General features: G+C 51.5%; 1 protein-coding gene across 2 annotated transcripts in view; it reads left to right on the top strand.

The window, feature by feature from the left end:
- The window catches only part of LOC108555785 (uncharacterized), a 191,639-nt gene that overhangs the window by 1,662 nt on the left and 173,294 nt on the right, over positions 1 to 16,683 (top strand). The window lies entirely within an intron of this gene.

The following is a 16,683-nucleotide window of genomic DNA, read 5'->3' as shown; positions in this document are numbered from 1 at the left end:
TCCGATGGGATTAATGAATGTTTGGATTCTGGTTCGATCGTGTATTTACAACATCCCGTTTAGCAGATGTGTCTACAAGCCGTGTGCACCGGCCGAGGTACAAACCGGCAACTTTTGATTCACAACCGCTTTTCCTTTTCCATTCTCCGACGGCCTAGCTTCCAGTAGAACGAAGATCCTAATCTTTTCGAATGCTTCTTCGAATAATCATTGTTTCTTCCTCCTCGTTTTTTACCACGGCTCTCGATTCAGTCTGGGAAAAGAAACATTCCCGACATTTTCGTACGGCGTTTGATACACCCGTGCCGTATACGCATGCGTGTTTGCACGTGCGTAGAACGAGCTCGCGAAAAGAAAAGTGAAGGCGTCGTACGTATGCACGGTGGCGTTCCTTGAACTCCACCGACTTCTACACGTAATCGTCGTAAGAAAGAAAGTGCGCAACGTGATCGATAGCAGCACTTTCTAGCGTGGAACGAAATGCACTTTGTCCCCGTTCGAACTTTTACGAACTTTTACGAACTTTTCCTAACGTTCTTCCACCCGCGATGTATCGATCACGCGATCGATCTCGCGATCGCGAGTCGCGCTCGACACATAACGTGGGTGGGAACGAACACAATCGACTCACGACCGATTTCATTTTTCAAACACTCTCGTATCGCGCACGCGCGCGCGCGCGCGCGTCCATCGCATACCCGGCTAGACACGGGGCTACCGTGTGGGCCATAGATACCGATCGTTTAGACCGGAATGATAATTTTTCCACTTTTACGCGGACACGTACCGCGTGGCCGATTGCACAAAGCCGTCGCACGTGCACGCGTGCATACCACCACGGCGTTGCATCGTGCGGATAACTGTTATTTCCACCGAGCTTTCGTGCCGTTTACCTATAAGCAGAAAACCCTAATTAAATGCTAATGCGGCATAGACAAGCGTTTTCGCCGTTGATCGAGCGATCTCACGTCTCTAGACGCGTTTCCTGGGATTTACGATCTAATTGCGGGATAATTTGTAGCTCCGATTTGCACGGAAGGAATAACTCTTTCCGTTGTCTCGTTAGGCCATCGATAAAACGCTTTTTCTCCAACCACGCATCTCCCCTTTTCTGCGTTCCAGCGAACTTTTTCCCCGTTTTTCTCCTCTCTCCGTGTCTTTCTCGTCACCGAAAGATTTACACGTCGTCGCGTTCCTCGCGAGACGAACGTTGCAATTAAATTGTCGTTTTACGACGCTCCAACGGGCTCGTCGGTTCTATGATTTCAATGGTCATCGTGTTATATAAGAGCGATCCGTGGTCGCGAGTGTCGTGCAGGTTAGAAAATCTTTCGAGAGATTTCGCTTCGTTCGCTGGTCGTCGCCGGTGACGGTAAAGTCGTACAGAACCACCTATAAATTTCCCTCCAATCTTTCCGCTTGTTCGTGGCCTGCATCGCGTATCGTGAAATATCGCCGCGTTAAAAGGAACCTTGTCTTCGTCGTCGGCCGATTACCGTGGAAATCGTATTGTAATTTATTATATAAATCGGCCGAGCCTGGATGTAACCGCTCTGGATACGAGACAGATTGAATCACAGGCGTCCACAATCGTGCAAATATAAATATTACACGCCGCTTTCTCCGACCAATTTCTTACGATTACCGCGTCGAATTCGAGATAATTAACGATCGAACATCCGGAGGTTAGCGACTTTCCTCGTGTTACCTACGTTACTCCGAGTAGAAACTCGTACCTGCGGTCGAGGATATCGCAGGTACGATCGGGCGTCGAAAGGTGTCCAATGGAATAGTAAGATCGAAATTGATCGAAATTGATCTTCGAGAAAAAGAAAGAATAGAAAAGGAGAAAAAAAGAAAGGGATTTTAATCGCTCGATCGCGTCCTTGAATCTTCTCGCACGAAACCGCATTGGAAACCATAATTCCGTGGCGATCGACGAACCGCGCGAGATAAATGGATTCGTAAACGAAAGCAAGGTACACCCCGTACATACGGTACAACATCGAGCCACTTTCTTCGACCAATTATAGTTGCCACGCTATAAAATGTCTCATGACCCCGGACTTATGGTCGATGGCGCGTACACCGGACACTCGTGGCCATCGCGATCCTCGTCCAGCGCCATCGACACGTGAGCCCCCGCTTAAAGGTCACTGACACGGCGCTCGTGGATCGCGAAATTCACTTTCGACCGAAGAAGATCGATCCGTGCCGACGAAACCGACCACGCTCATCTAACTTAACGGAGAAAGTGACGGTCGAATTGGTATCCTCGTATTTAGCATAGAGTCCGCGGTCGAGCATCGCCAGCACGCTCGTTCGTGCTCGATTCCTGCTTATTACGAGCGCACCCGTTTGTCGAGTCCCGCATACTGGCTGCAGCCAGCAGGAAACAGCGACGAGACCGCTTTTGCCTTATCTCCACGGCGTATCTCGCGTTATTTGCCCTTGTCTACCTGTATTTCAGCAACGCTTCGCATCGATCACGGCGACTGGTACAGAACCCTTCGCTCGAACACGCTTTCCGTTTGCTCGAAATGCTAATTTCGTGTTTCGCGTATCGGACCGTGGCTCGCAGGATCGAATTTTTGCCGCGAACCAGCCGGGTTGAGAAATTCGGCTCGGACGAGAGACTGTGCCCGAGCAACTTCCGCGCGGACAGCGTGTAATCGCTGAAAGTAAAAGTTCGAGAAACGAAATCCGTTATGTCGTGCTTCCGCCAGTGTACGATGTTTTTCCGAGCAGGCAATGACGTAACGAGAAATTCGGAAGCGACGAATCGCGGTAGAGTTCTCTCGCGAAGGATGAGTCCGCGGAGGGTACGAGCGAGAGTGCGAATTAGATCGGCGTTTATCTCGTTCGATTAACCATTTATCCCGTAGATCGATTGCATTTAGCCGCGCTCGGTTTCATCCTTCGTCGCGCACCTATCAATTATCGTCTATATACACGGATTTCCGCGGCCGTGCATGCGCGTCGCTGCAACCTGGTATGAGTCAACGTCAGCTCGAGAGACAAAGAACACCGGTGCAGAGTAACGTTCTGCCATGGCAGAAATGTCTGTTGTTTCTGCATCTGAATGCAATTTCCTGCGTGCCTATGGTATCAACCTATTTCCATCCGCGTGCCGTCTCTGGCTGCTCGATTTCGTCTCCGAACGACACAATACCGAGACGTGTCAGTGGCTAAATGCGGATTAGGTGAAGATACAGGGAGTACGAGTAGGAGTCCAGGCAAATGAAGCGATCGTTAACGAGATAAGCAGACGGACTTGAAAACGATTCTGGAATCGGGTCGTTTCTTACTTTCTCGAATCGCCTATGGCGCGGCTGAGCATGGGCTGGCGGAGCAACGAAGAATTCCGAAAGTTGTGCATCTGGAGTAGATTGTTCCTAATGTCCGCGGCTAATGATCACGGTGTCGTAATTAAGCGGACTCGAGTGGATTCATTCGTGAGATTGCGAATTTTAGATCTCATTCTGCTCTGATTGCCATAGTCACGCAGCGGTACACTCGCTAATAATGTGACAGTCGGAACGCAGCCACGGTAAACAGTCCAGTATTTTATCACGCTTGACCGCGACCGAGAACGGGCCAACACGCGTAGGTATATCTGGCTAGAGAAATAATTTAACAGCGACAATCTGTCACGGCGGAGAAAAAGCGTATATCCCCGGATGTCGGTCGTTCGTTTCGTCGTTCGATTATCCTTGTTTCCGTTCGACGAATTCGGCCGCGGCGTTTCTGGAGCTAGGCTCAAAGAGTTTCTACTCGAGAGTTTCTACCTGCTGGTTAGCTTGGTTGGAACGATACAACAGGTATCGCGAAGCACGAAAAGCGACGAAGGTACACGAGTTCGGTCGAGTAGCCGGAGATAAGCACGTTGTTCGGGATTAGTGGAATCTACCGAAATTCCTTAGCAGCGATAGGGGTTGAAACGTAAGAAAAAGTTCCCGAAAGTTTCCTCGGTATCTCGGCGACTTGCACCGGAACGTTTACGAGAATCAATAAAACCGTACGTTTTAGCGTTTAACGGTGGCTTTTAGGGATGCTCGCTCGTAAAGCTATGCAAGCACGGTGGATCTTAGGTTGTTTTCCCGCCGATCGTTCCGCAACTTCTTTCCTCTCCGATACGATAACGATCGCTGTCAGTTCTTTGGCGTCTCGCATATCGTACGCGATAATTGCTCGCTCGGATCAACGAAGGAAAGTTGGGCAGCAGCTTTCCGTGCCGGTCGAGCAGGAAAAAGTGGCTGGAACCGGTGGGTCGCGTCGTTGATAAGTCTGCACGCGCGCTGGGTATCGGTACGAGAGATAGGCGGCGCGTTAAAGCGCGATGCTCACGTGCGGTGGTCGAAGAGAAAAGTAGGTTGCATGTGACGAGCAGTCGGTCGAATCGGACGAGAAGACCGTCTGAATGAACCGAAAACCGCTGGAAGCCGAGTACACGGAATTTTCAGGAAGTGATTCACGTTCCGAAGCCCGCGGAGCTTTCACCGGCTACTTACGTCACCCTCGAACGAGGTGACGAGCCGTGACCGATCGAAATTATTGCCAACGCGATCCTGCCCGACGCGTTGCGCGGAATAATTACGAGGCAATGAACTCTATCGAGTCGCGGAATCGGTTTTCGGGGTAGCCACGAAACGCTCGTCGGCACCAGGCTTCCCCGAACTTTGCAGAAGGAAAATCGACCAGAGCAACGAGAATAGCTCGCGTCTGCCAATTCGCGTGTCAAACCGTGTCTCCGAGGGTTATCGCGAAATTCGAAGGTTCGCGAGCCGTGGAATCCTCTGTTGGCTGGCTTTTATCGTAAATAATCGTTGTCCATAAATGTTAGCATCCTCGCGCATTATCGTTAATGCGGGTGCTCGTGCAACGCGAATATCATTCGAACCTGGCTAGCTTCTTTCGGCGCGAGTCTCCGTTCCGTCTGAACGGCTCATTCCGCGTTTCTTTATTTACGCGAGTCGCGTTTAGTTGCGTTTACTTGGCTGCAAAGTACCGACTCTCTCGCCGACGCAATCTCCAGGGTGCAATTTCAGGACCAATTATCGTAGTCGTAAATTAACCGCCGCGGCTACCGCAATGTGGAAGCCGCGACAGCGAGTCTAGGGACATTCGAGGAAACGCAGGAAACGGTGATAATTCCGTAGAGTCGTCCATCTGTGTAAACGGAACGGATTCATCGCAGCAACGCCGAAGATAGTTTCGACGTCACCGCCTAGAGTAGGATATCGGAAACAGCGGAGAGCGGTGGGCTCCGAAAATTCGTTGGCGCGAAAATTTCGAAAGGGAAATCTCGTTACGCGTAATTCGATGAAGGAAGTCCGGCGTGGAAGCGGATACTATTCGGTGGAAGTTGTAAACGGCAAACGAATGACGTCAACGTGACCGATATAGTTAAAACGACTTACGGTATCTTGCGGTTATGGCGTTGCGCAACCCTCGACTAAGGTGGATTAACTGGCGTAAGGTTTCGCAGGATTTCTCGAATTCCATTGACATCGGATGTCTCGGGGGACAAAATAGTTTTCACGCCTCGTACGGCGCGCGTACTCGCGGTTAGTATGTTAATCGCTCGTTAAGAAATCGTAGCCGCTTGCTATCGGCCGTGCAGTATTACGCGATAAGAGGGTAAACTCGACGCGATTCCCTGCACCTTACGCGATGCTTCCAGAACGGAGTTGCGTAATCGGGATTTGGCTACCTTATTGTCTTCTTTCTCCTCTCGCGTAATTTTTCTTTCCCCCTTTTTCGTGACTATCGCGTTCGCGATGTAACGCGCGTTGCGCAATCGAATTCCACGCGTCACGCTATTGACCTTGTTGTCCCGTGCGAACTATTTTAATTGGATCTAGAACGATTTGCAAACACAATGCGAACAAATGTAAAGGAAACTTTAACGACGAATATTCGAACTCAATCGGCATTTTGATCTAAACGCTGCATCGTTTCGCACTGACACTGCAGTCGACGAATTCCTTCCGTTCTCTTATCGGAGTAACGGTGCTCCCAAGCGTCCAGCAATCGATCGTAGTATCTCTCCACGTCGAAGAATTTGAAATACGAATAGGTATGTTTGGTAGGGAAAAGCTTCTCGAAGTTTTCAGCCTGACTGAACTCGTCCTCGTACCGGACGAGCTGCCTCGTGTCGTCCCTCGTCAAGTTCTGCAGGATTTTCTCCAGGTACTCGTTGCGATTCTCTATCGCGTTGATCTCGTTCTGTTTTATCTTCTCGTCGAGGTTCAACGCGGTGCTGTAAAGTCTGCAATCGTGCGCGATCGAGTCGTATCTCTTGTTGCACACCGCGTTGCCCGAAATCTGCTCGTTCCTCGGTATCTGGTAGCCGGCCATGTTCAACACGTTTTTCACCAGTGGGCCCTGGAAAGGAACGGAAACGGCAGTCAGACGTAGGACCGTCGACGTCGTTAATCACGCGTATGATATACTCGTGACTCAATCGATGTGACCATAAATAATTTATCGTCGTTCCCTATGGATTTCCGTGCATCATTGCGGAGGAATTCGAAAGTTGGAAATTAATCGGTGGCAAGCGTGAACGAACTGTATGCAATCGCGATTGGACACGATTATCCTCCAGCCTAACTTCTCGGCCGCGGGTTCGAGAAAGTTCGAATCGCGATAGAGGAAGTTAATTTCCAGTTAGCCTGCGAGCATCCATTTAAATCCTGGTACCTTAATGGCGGTATCGAGTGGCGAGTCCGTGTGCAGAGACGGTAGAATGTTGACTTCGAGTAACCACGGCCTTAAACCCTCGTCCAGGAGTATGTCGAACCCGTACAATTCGTAACAGGTGTAACTCGAGACCAGGTTCTCCGAAATGCTCGCGTTCATGTTCGATTCCACGGCCACGAAGGACTTGACGATCACGTCCTTGATCCGAGTCCACAGTTCAACCACGTTCGCGTCTTCCTGCTTCAGGTAGGACCATAAGCTCGCCAAGGACCATTTGTGTCCTTTGAACGAGTTCACTCCGTCGTTCGTCACGTAGGCTGGATTCTGCTTGTTCACGCTGCTGTTCGTCAGGTGCATGTACTTGTCGCTTAGGTTCGCCCCGCGGACGTACCTACGAACGCATAGTTTCGTTTCCATCGATTTCTCATTCTTATCGCGAAAATCGACGAAACACCGAGCAAGTTGGAATGTTCGAGTTACCTGACCGAGGCGAAGCGAACCAAGCCCTCCTTGTAGATATAAATCCTCATCGGATTGATGCTTGTCAGGAGAACGTAAATTCGCAGATCGAATTTCAAGCCGTTAATGAGTTTCGGCCTGGTGATGTATCGTTGAACGATTACCGAATGCCACTTTGGAATCTCCCACCATTGATTAACAATCTTGATACCCTGGCCACGACCCGCGGACGGTGGTTTGATTATCCACGTGGTACCCATTCCGTGTCTGCTCCACATGTTCTCGAATTTCTGAATCTCCTTTGGCAGAATGTACGTCCTCGGCATCAAGTTGTACTCCTGTGGTCCGAATTTCCTCGACATTCTGCTCAGGTGCGTCCACAGTAGATCCTTGTTGCCAATGTTCTGCGATCCAGGTATGTTGTTTATCTGCGTCGAAGCGTATCGCGTGTCAGGATTTCGCGATAAAATTCGTATCTACTGTAAATTCGAGGAAGATTTGTGTTTACCTTTTGGAAGCTCTTCATGCGTCGATACCTGGTGGTGTCCTTACTGGATAGATTCCAAACACCGGACCAGTCGGTCCCCTTGTTCACTACCTCGTACCCGGAATTGATCAAGATCTTTATCAGTATTCTAGGCATGGACGTGGTGAATTTCCATTTGAGAAGTTGGCCAAAGTCTTTGGGCATCTTCTTAGCGGGTAGTTGATCGTGGCCTCGGAAGAGAACATAGGGCGACACGTACGGGAAGAGGCTTTTTCTCATGGGCACCGGCGAAATGTCCGTAGCCTTATCGCCGTCCGCTCGTTTGTCGAAGATAATCGGTTGCTTGGCATTTTTCGAATGGGTCTTGTCCCTCGTCAATTTCGCCGTCTGACGTCGCGCCACGTCCGCGGACTTGGCTTGGTTGTTACGCAACGCGACTGATCGATGACCACTCGACTTGGTACTCGAACGCAGGAAGACGATTTCCGTGAGTTTCTCGTAGGTCAGCCACTCCTCGTCCGAGTCCAGAGTGAGGTTAATCATGCCGTTGGACGTGCTGGTGGTGGCGCACCGACACGACGCATTTTCAAATCTACGTGGATCGGGGGGATGGCCTAGGTCACTTTGCATCGCGATATCGGTATACTCGTAAATTTTCCGTTCATTATCGTTCAGTGTCTAGATACACCGGGAATTTTAATAGAACTCCATAATCAAACGTTTCGTGGTTAGTTGCGGGTTGAAGTTGCTCGCGGAACTCGTTTCGGTTCGCATGGTCGGCACGATCGCGGCGTCGATTCTCGATAAATTTATGAAACACCCCGACGAACCGTACCATAAAACCATTGGACCGTGACACGGGCTCGGGCGAAGAGCGGCGCCGAAAAATTCGACTAATGCTCGGAGACGCCCAGCGATTCGAACCAGGCTCTCCACTCCTGTTTCGCCGCGCGATTAGATGCGGGTATAACAGCGGCGGGGCGTGCATTAAATCAGTTTCTGTTCACCTATTTCCTATCACGGCGAACAATGCCGCGATTGATTCGACGGCTTTCCGCATTTGCGTGCCAGCCGAACGTTTATCTTGCTCGGAGGAGCGGTCGAACGAGGTAAACACGCCGGCGAACAGGCGGCTGGTTTATGCGCGTAACGCGCGCGCCACGCACACCGTTAACGCGCGTGGTTCCCTTTGGATGCGCATCGACGCATGCCGGCTCCTCGAGTAAGTGGCCAAGCCCACGAAAACTCGCGGGGATAAGGTTAATCCTGCGTAGCGAGGGAAAACGAGGAGAAAAAGGAGCAGGGAGGAAGATCCTTTGGACTCGGGCGGGTGCCCGATAGATCGGCAAATGCGCCTATCGTTCGCCATAGCTCTCCCGTCCGGACTCTAATGGCGATGCTGCTTGATGCTAATTTGTCCTGCGTGCGCGCTAGTTGCGTTTTCCATCTTGCACGATTAATTGTTCGCGGTGTCGTGGTGCGTGGCCGCTGGTTGGCTGTTTCGATCGGTCGGGGCCAGCGTTCCTCTTCTAGCCGCCTCGGCTAGGAATGCGGGGCTCGTGTGTCTCTAATCTGTGGTCGGCGCGCGCTCGCTCGCGCCAGCACGAGAACCAGCACGAGAACCAGCGCGAGAGCGCGCGCACAATGCCCCTGGACAACACGCCACGAGTGCTCGCGGTACAGAATGTAATACTCGCGCGATGCCAGATATAACGCGCATTTACATACGCGATCCGCGATCGAGTGCCCCGGGAAGAGGGTCCGTCCCGTTCTTCCGGCATCCAGCGTTCACTTTCCTCCGGTTCGACCAGCCTGCCGCCAACAGAGATATCGGAAAACGTCTGATTTAAGGAGATCCCGCGTTTCTACGTTTCTAATCCGACCGTGCCGCGACGCAGCCTGCGGAGAGTACACTGCGCGCGATATTAGATATCGCGCGGATTTACATGCCAGGACGAACGATCGCGCGCGCCTTCTTCCGGCATCGCCGTTTACATTTTTAGACTAGCCGTAGCGTCGATTTCCGCGTTCGATCCACGCTCGAGACTATACGTTTTGTATTCCTCTTCTTTCTAAATTTTTCCAAGTTGCAATCGCATTGTTTATCACATGGTACTTTAACCAGAGGTACACTCCGGTCCCGAATCCGTGCACGACGCGAAAGAAATCCGGTATCATTCGTTTCCATTCGAGACGATTCTCGAGACTCGTACCGTTAGCGAGCGGACCAGGTCCATCGTAAATCACTAGCCATGCGATTCGCTTTTTATCAGGCGGGACGAATTTGGGGGACGGATCCAGAACGGGACCAGGCGTCTCATTGTTCTTCCAGGCTCCGTTTTTGTTCGCTCTTTTTCCTGGTTTTGTTCGGGAAAGGGTATCGCGGTGTGTATCGATTCTGGCCGGTTCACGCCCGACACACGCCCCGCGCTGATAGCGTGAAATATCGCGATGCCGCGCCGTGGCACTCGCTATCGCATCGTACTCTTTCACTGTCCACGTGGCGAGCGTAACGCGACGCGAGCGTAAAACTTGGCACTCGATAACTTAAAATTGCTCGATTTCCTGATGAATTTCGCGAGAAATATCTGTACGATCGAGGAACATCGGTATATAATGGAGTTTGCTACCATCTTCCTCCGTTCCTTCGTCCTCGAGACGCGAAGAGTGGAGGAGAGTAAAATCTCGAAAATCCGCGAATCTCATGGACGATCTCGCGGAATCTCGGGAAAATTGCGACGGCTGAGAGGTTAACGAGGAGGCCTCTGGTTGCGAAACTCGAGGACGAAAAGGCAAGGGATAAGAATAAAGGCGGTGCAAAAGATGGCGGAGAGAAGCCTTGAAGGTGTCGCGTGGAGATCGCGGACGCGCGTTGAAAGCGTTTACGCGTCGGTATTCTCGAGCGTGGCGCGAGAAAACGCGGCAATCCGAGACACCGAGAGCCCCTGATGCATCTCTGGTTGCATTGTCTTTGGATGACGGGGAACGTCCTTCGGCTCGCGAGCGCGCGCCTCTACTCGCCGCGCATGCTAGTATCCTCGTGGTGCATCGGAGGTTTCGCAACGCAGCCGGCGATCGGCATACGAACGTGCGTGCTTTCCTGTCACGCGTGATCCTCTCGCGAACCTCGTCTCGATTCGTCGCATCTCGTCGCGCGAAGATCCCATCTCCGATTCATAATTAAAAAGCGACCGGTCGCGGGGGACACGAACGGAATGGCGGATCGGCCGATTCTCGCGAGCGCCTCGGCATGGAAACGCGCGGCGTAGAAAGTAGCGGAGATTATTCGCGGCGCGGCCGATTCTTTTCCCTCTCTTTCGCGAAAGGTTGCGTTCATTAAGTCCCCGCGATTGTTGTCTACGCCAATTAGACGGTCGACTGCTTCGTCGCCATTGATTTATTCGTCTCACGTTCGATTCGGTTCAACGTACCGCGTGAATCGCTTTAGATCTATTTTTCCTACATTTCCCTTCCACCAGCCCCCACCCCGACCTCCACCCACCCAGGTCCCAGCCGCTCCGTTTCGAACACTTCCATAAGCAGAAGGGAATTCCAGTCGTTGTTCGCTGTTCTCGTAATTTTGCAGTGCATCCACGGCTGCATTCTGTACTCGCGATGCATTAGCGATGTCGCAATGCCGGCATACGTACTCGGTCCGCCTCTCCGTTCCGCCGTCTCTCCGAAAGAGAGTTTAAATCTCGCAAGCGCATCCGAACGAGCGAGGACAGTGGCACACGGGGTTGTACTTCTTTTTGGAAACCCCTCTGCTCCGCCCCGCCGCTTTATTCCGAGTTCTTTATCTTCGGGAAACTATTCACTGTACCGCGTTCTGCACTCCTGGTGCATTCGTGATTTTGCAACTCGCTTGCATACACATACGCACGTACTCGACTCGGCCGACGTCGATTCGCGCTGGCACAAAAACAATCGCGCCACGTTCGAACGACGAACACGCTCGAGAAGCTCTCCCACGCTGCGCGAGAAGATAATCCGCCGAACGATCGGCTCGGTTGGGAAAAAGTTCGAGGAAAGGACGATTATTAACGAGCTGGGGCACGGTGCCGCGTCCTAGGCGTCGCGGCGCATCGCGGCATGGTCATTCACTCTCGCTGGTTCTCGCGCGTAGCCTCGTTCGCGCTTGGATCGTCTCGAACGTCTGTCGGGGAAAAAATATGAATGACGCCGCCTGACGTCATCTCGCATCGAGATCGTCTTCTTTCCCATTGATCTCGGCGTGGCGGACGTTAACGAAGGAAATAATCGGCCGCGTGTAACGATCGCGTAAATTATTATCAACGCGACCGGCGACGCGATAGATTTATCATCGACCCGGCGTTCAGATTCCCGCCCTCGGGCAGGTGAGAGCGTAATTTCCATGGCTGCTCGAACGGTGCGAACGCTATTCGTTGACCCGGTTTCCGTCGAACCTTTGCATCGTTGAAATTGTTTAGCAAAGACAAACGAGCCGTTGCAGATTTATTTAGCAGGACGAAAGCGCGCAGATATGCATCGGAATCGAGGGGTACCCTGCCGCGTAGGCGAATATTTGTTAACGCGTTTAACGAGGGGAACCGTGGAACGTTGTTCCCGTCGTTTATTTAGCGTTCGTACGTTTACGATCGATCCGCCGCGAATCGTGATCGTTCAACGGTATTTCGCATACAGTGACCCCTTGTTAATAAAACCGTTCCGACGGCCATCTCTTACGAAATCGTTTTACCTACGAGATACGCTTTAAATACGCCGTGGAAAAAGAGAAAAGGAAAATGGGGAGAAAAACGAGGAGACGAGGAATAATAAAAAGTGACGCGTTTATAGAGCGTGCCTATAGAACACAGCGAGCGATAAATCAATGGCAAGGGGGTAGGGGCTACCGTGCAAGTCCAATTGCATCGATGCGATATTTATACGAATCGAATACCGATCGGATCTGCGTCGTAAATAAGATATCGGTAGGAAAACAGATAAATATTCAGCAGGCCTTTTTCCAAACAGGCGCGATCGAAGAGGATGACTTAAACGCCGGAGTTAATCCATTTACGAGTGTCGAGTCCGCCGGCTGGTACTCTCCTCCTGGTTGATTCGACGATTTATTATCGATAACGTACTATTTACGCGGCATTCCGATGAATACGCGTTGCGTCTTTTCTTTGCGAGCTCTTCCTGGTACCGCGATACACCGACAACGAAATATTCGCCATCGTATTTTATTCGCCATATCTTCTCGAGCGTTCGATTAAAAATAGCCCCGCTGACCGAGACTAGGAGGCACTACGATATATTCCTCCGTCTGACTCGCAGGTAATGACCACGCGAACCGACCTAATATGTAAATTCCACGGAACGCGATTCGTATGCGCTTCGCGCGGAACTCGAGGCGTGGCGGACATTTAATAATTTACTTCCCGGTGAACAGATGCATTTATCGTAACGTGACACCGGTCGTAGATCGCCATTGCATGCATATCGCCCACCGCGAAGAAAGAAATCCGCGACGCCGATCGGATCGTTCTCCAATCGTTCTCGAATCGTCGATCGCGCGCTCTCTCGCGTTCGAGTTGGAACAAACGGGTTACGTCTAAATACGACCACGAGAATCTCGGCTGGATCTCGTGTCGGGTGCAAAATAAGAGTCTTATCGGTTCTAAGAAACCGCGAACGTTTTCTACACGGGATCAAGAAGGTCAGCGGAGGATATTTTTGTTAGTCCCGGCGTTTGTTTGGCGGTCGGAAAAGACGGTACAGGTATCGAAAATAACCGCGCGCTCAACGATCGATCGTACCCGGCATGAAAATTTAGGCGAAAAAACCCGCTTCGAGGTAACGTTGTCGCCGAGTGGCGCATCGCGCGGACTATGAATGGTGTCCCGATCGATGGATCGATCGATCGATCGAAGAACACACAGGAGGCAGTTAGGAACGCGGTCGGCACCGATTTGTCGAAGCAGTTGTCAATCTCTCTCCATGTTGAGAGATACGAGCGCGTCAAAGGCAAGAAACACGTCAAGGCCGTCGCCATTGGTATACTGGAACGAATACCAGTACTGGAGCACTGGAAGACGGATTGAATACGGTTCAAAGCGGATCCCAACCGCGAGTGCACGTTATCCGCTCCAAGTCTGGGGAAGCTGGCAACTTTTCTTGCGGTTTCGTGGTACACCGGTCGGTGTCTATTTTCGATGCGTTACGTAGGTCGCATTTAAAAAGCGCCAACTTTCAAAATGGCGTATCCAGGTGGCATTGGCTCACGAAATCGGCCGAGAAGCCAGGCGATCGTTTGCCAGCCGATCCTCCAGCAGCACGGGGTTAAGCGTCCGCTTTGATCGCTCGCCGCGTCTCTCTAGCTCGTCGGACGAGAAGCAATTACGCCGCGATCGGTGGTCGTTTAATATTCCACGGATAGTAGATCGATCGATCGATCGATCGGACCGGCGATCGTGACACATTCGCCTCGCGGATGAAGCTATTAGCGGCACAGAGATTCCTCGTTTCCCGCGAACACCTCTCCCCGCTGTACGTATGTTCGCTCGGATCACGTGTACGCGACTGTGATCACGTGATTTATAACATGGGAAAAGAAACGTAAGATCGGCGGTAATGGCATACGCATTGTTCACGCTTGATCGATCGAAACACGGTGAGAATGTTTCCATAATCGCCTAGTCCCGAGCAGGATCGTTTCTTATCTCGCGTGTGAACCCGCGTGAAACGATCCCTGCCTCCGTGTCGTTAAATCTCCCATCGACGGTAAAATGGCGACTCGTCTGGTCGTTTTTGGATCCTCGTCAGGGTCGAAGAAGAAGAAGAAGAAGCGGCGTCGTAGAAAAGTGCGTAGGCACGCGCTAGGTTTCGCGCATCCGCCGATGTCGAGAAGGTCTCCCGTCGCCAAGGTCTCCGGAGGCAAACTGCAAACGCATTATGCAGTCGTTGTAGACATTTTTATGCAAATCCGTTTAGTACCGCGCAGTGTCATCCGTTCCGCTAATCGAGCATCGATGCCTCCTCGCTCGTCGGCACGCTCGGAAAATCGCGCTGCGTCCGCTCTGTCCGCTCGTTTCTCTAAATTTAACGCCGCTTGCGTAATCCTCAGCTTCGCCGGTGTCCCCATAAACTTTTCCCGCCTCGTTCGAAACGTCCGACGACGGTGATTTGTACCCGGCCAGCCGAAATGCGCGCCGATCTTCCGAGAAAATGTCGATCGTTTCGAATCGTTTACCTCGCTCCAGTTCGAATCGGCGAAAATAGAATGGGACTCGGGTATCGCCGGACATTGGTCAGAATTTTTCGAATAGCCGGTGTTTGCCTGCACGATCGCCTTCCCATCAAGGACTTGGAAGGCTTTCATCGAGCATTATGCAGTCGTTCGAGACATTTTTATGCAAATGCAACTGGCATTGTGCGGAATCATCGGTTTGGCCGCTCGTCAATGGAGCGGAGCAAAAGGGGCCTTCCTGCTCGTCAGACGTTTTAATCGACTTCGTCGGTAACTCGTGACTCAGGCCGACCAAGTGGTTCGTGAATCGTATACGTAATACGCGTCGATTAGTATCCTTGATGTTGGAAATCGCTTTTGAGCCGTGTTTCTCCAACGGCTCGACCTTATCCCTGCCACCTCCGCGCGTTTCCTCTCGTCTCCGCGCGCGCATCTCCGCGAGTCTCCGTCGTGTAAACCGTAAATCTGCTCGAAGCGTTTACCTTCGCGCCATTGTATGTAATTAGCATTGACTTATTAACTCCGCGGTTCCATTATCCATCGCCTGTACATCGGACACGTTTCTCGTATTACTGGCCTACCGATTCCCCCTTCCGAGAGAATACGGTTCTATTTTCGCGATCGTGGGAAATCGGCCGGCCGATCGCGAACGGGCCAACAACGATCGCCATTCTTTTCTTCTCGTGCACGCGTAATTGGGCTTTTGGATTTGAAATACGCGCGCTTGCATAATCGCCGCTGTCCGCGAGGAGAATCGTAAATTGCGCTCGCGCACAGTCGCGTATTACGATAATTTCTGCTCGACGAAGGACCGAGGATAAAATCTCTGCTCCCATTGGTCAAAGCGACAGCTGGTGTCCCTGACCAAAGCGATCTTGCATATTAGTTAATATGTACACGTATGTCGGCTCGCGCACACGGTTTACCGACTGTTCGCTAATATGGTCGCTCCTGCATACCTTCGATCGTATCGATACGCATACTCATCGTCGCGACCAAGTTGTCCAACTTTCGACCTTGCCATCGGGAACGAAGATGGCGGGTAGCCGGTGTTGGTATTCATCGTTAGACCCTCGAACGTCGACGACTGATACCGATCGGGCGATCCTCGGTTGAGAACCACTGCGAGTAGATGGAGCATAAAAGTTCGCCAAGTTTCACTTATCGCGATGCTTCTATTCAATCGAAGCAGCATAAGTCATCTCTCCGCCTCGTTTCCCGCGACTCAGCACGAAAGCGCGATAACGCTAGAAAATTAACGGTTGCTCTCCAATTAGCTGGTAAATTAATTCTCGAAAGCTCGGCACAACGTATCCATCCGGGGCTCGTATCTTCTTAGAGGTGAATTCAGCCGTGATGTAGTTTTTCCTCGGCTCGAGTGAGTCAGCTCGTAATAATAACATAATAACAGTGGATCGGGGTAACCTTTGTTATCGATCTACGAGCGATCGGGGTTCGACTCGAGTGAGTAATTGCTACGGGCATTTGCTTATCCGCTGTCTACGTATTAACTCGGGCATAGTGCACGCCGTGGCGCGAAGTAATACGATAATACCCGTCAGAGAACTTGGAATGTCGAATAATATCCGATAGAGCAAAGCTGTCGATCGAGCACCGGTGCTTACGAAAATGGCGCCGCTATCCGCGTGTCCACGATTCCCGAGATAGCGGGTAATCGGGAGAAAAGCGTGTTCGATCGAAACGCGAGCGATTCGTATCTCCGACGATTTAATACGCGATTTAATCTAATTGCGCCATTTTCTCCGCGCACGCGATTTACTACGCGAGTCTACCAATTCCAGGCGATCGGGAGAAATCGCGG

The sequence above is a fragment of the Eufriesea mexicana genome, unplaced genomic scaffold (genome assembly GCF_001483705.2).
Source record: "Eufriesea mexicana isolate 0111107269 unplaced genomic scaffold, ASM148370v2 scaffold265, whole genome shotgun sequence".
In the NCBI taxonomy this organism is placed as follows: domain Eukaryota; kingdom Metazoa; phylum Arthropoda; class Insecta; order Hymenoptera; family Apidae; genus Eufriesea; species Eufriesea mexicana.
Note: the sequence above shows the minus strand (reverse complement) of the source record. Positions and strands in the feature narration are given on the sequence as shown.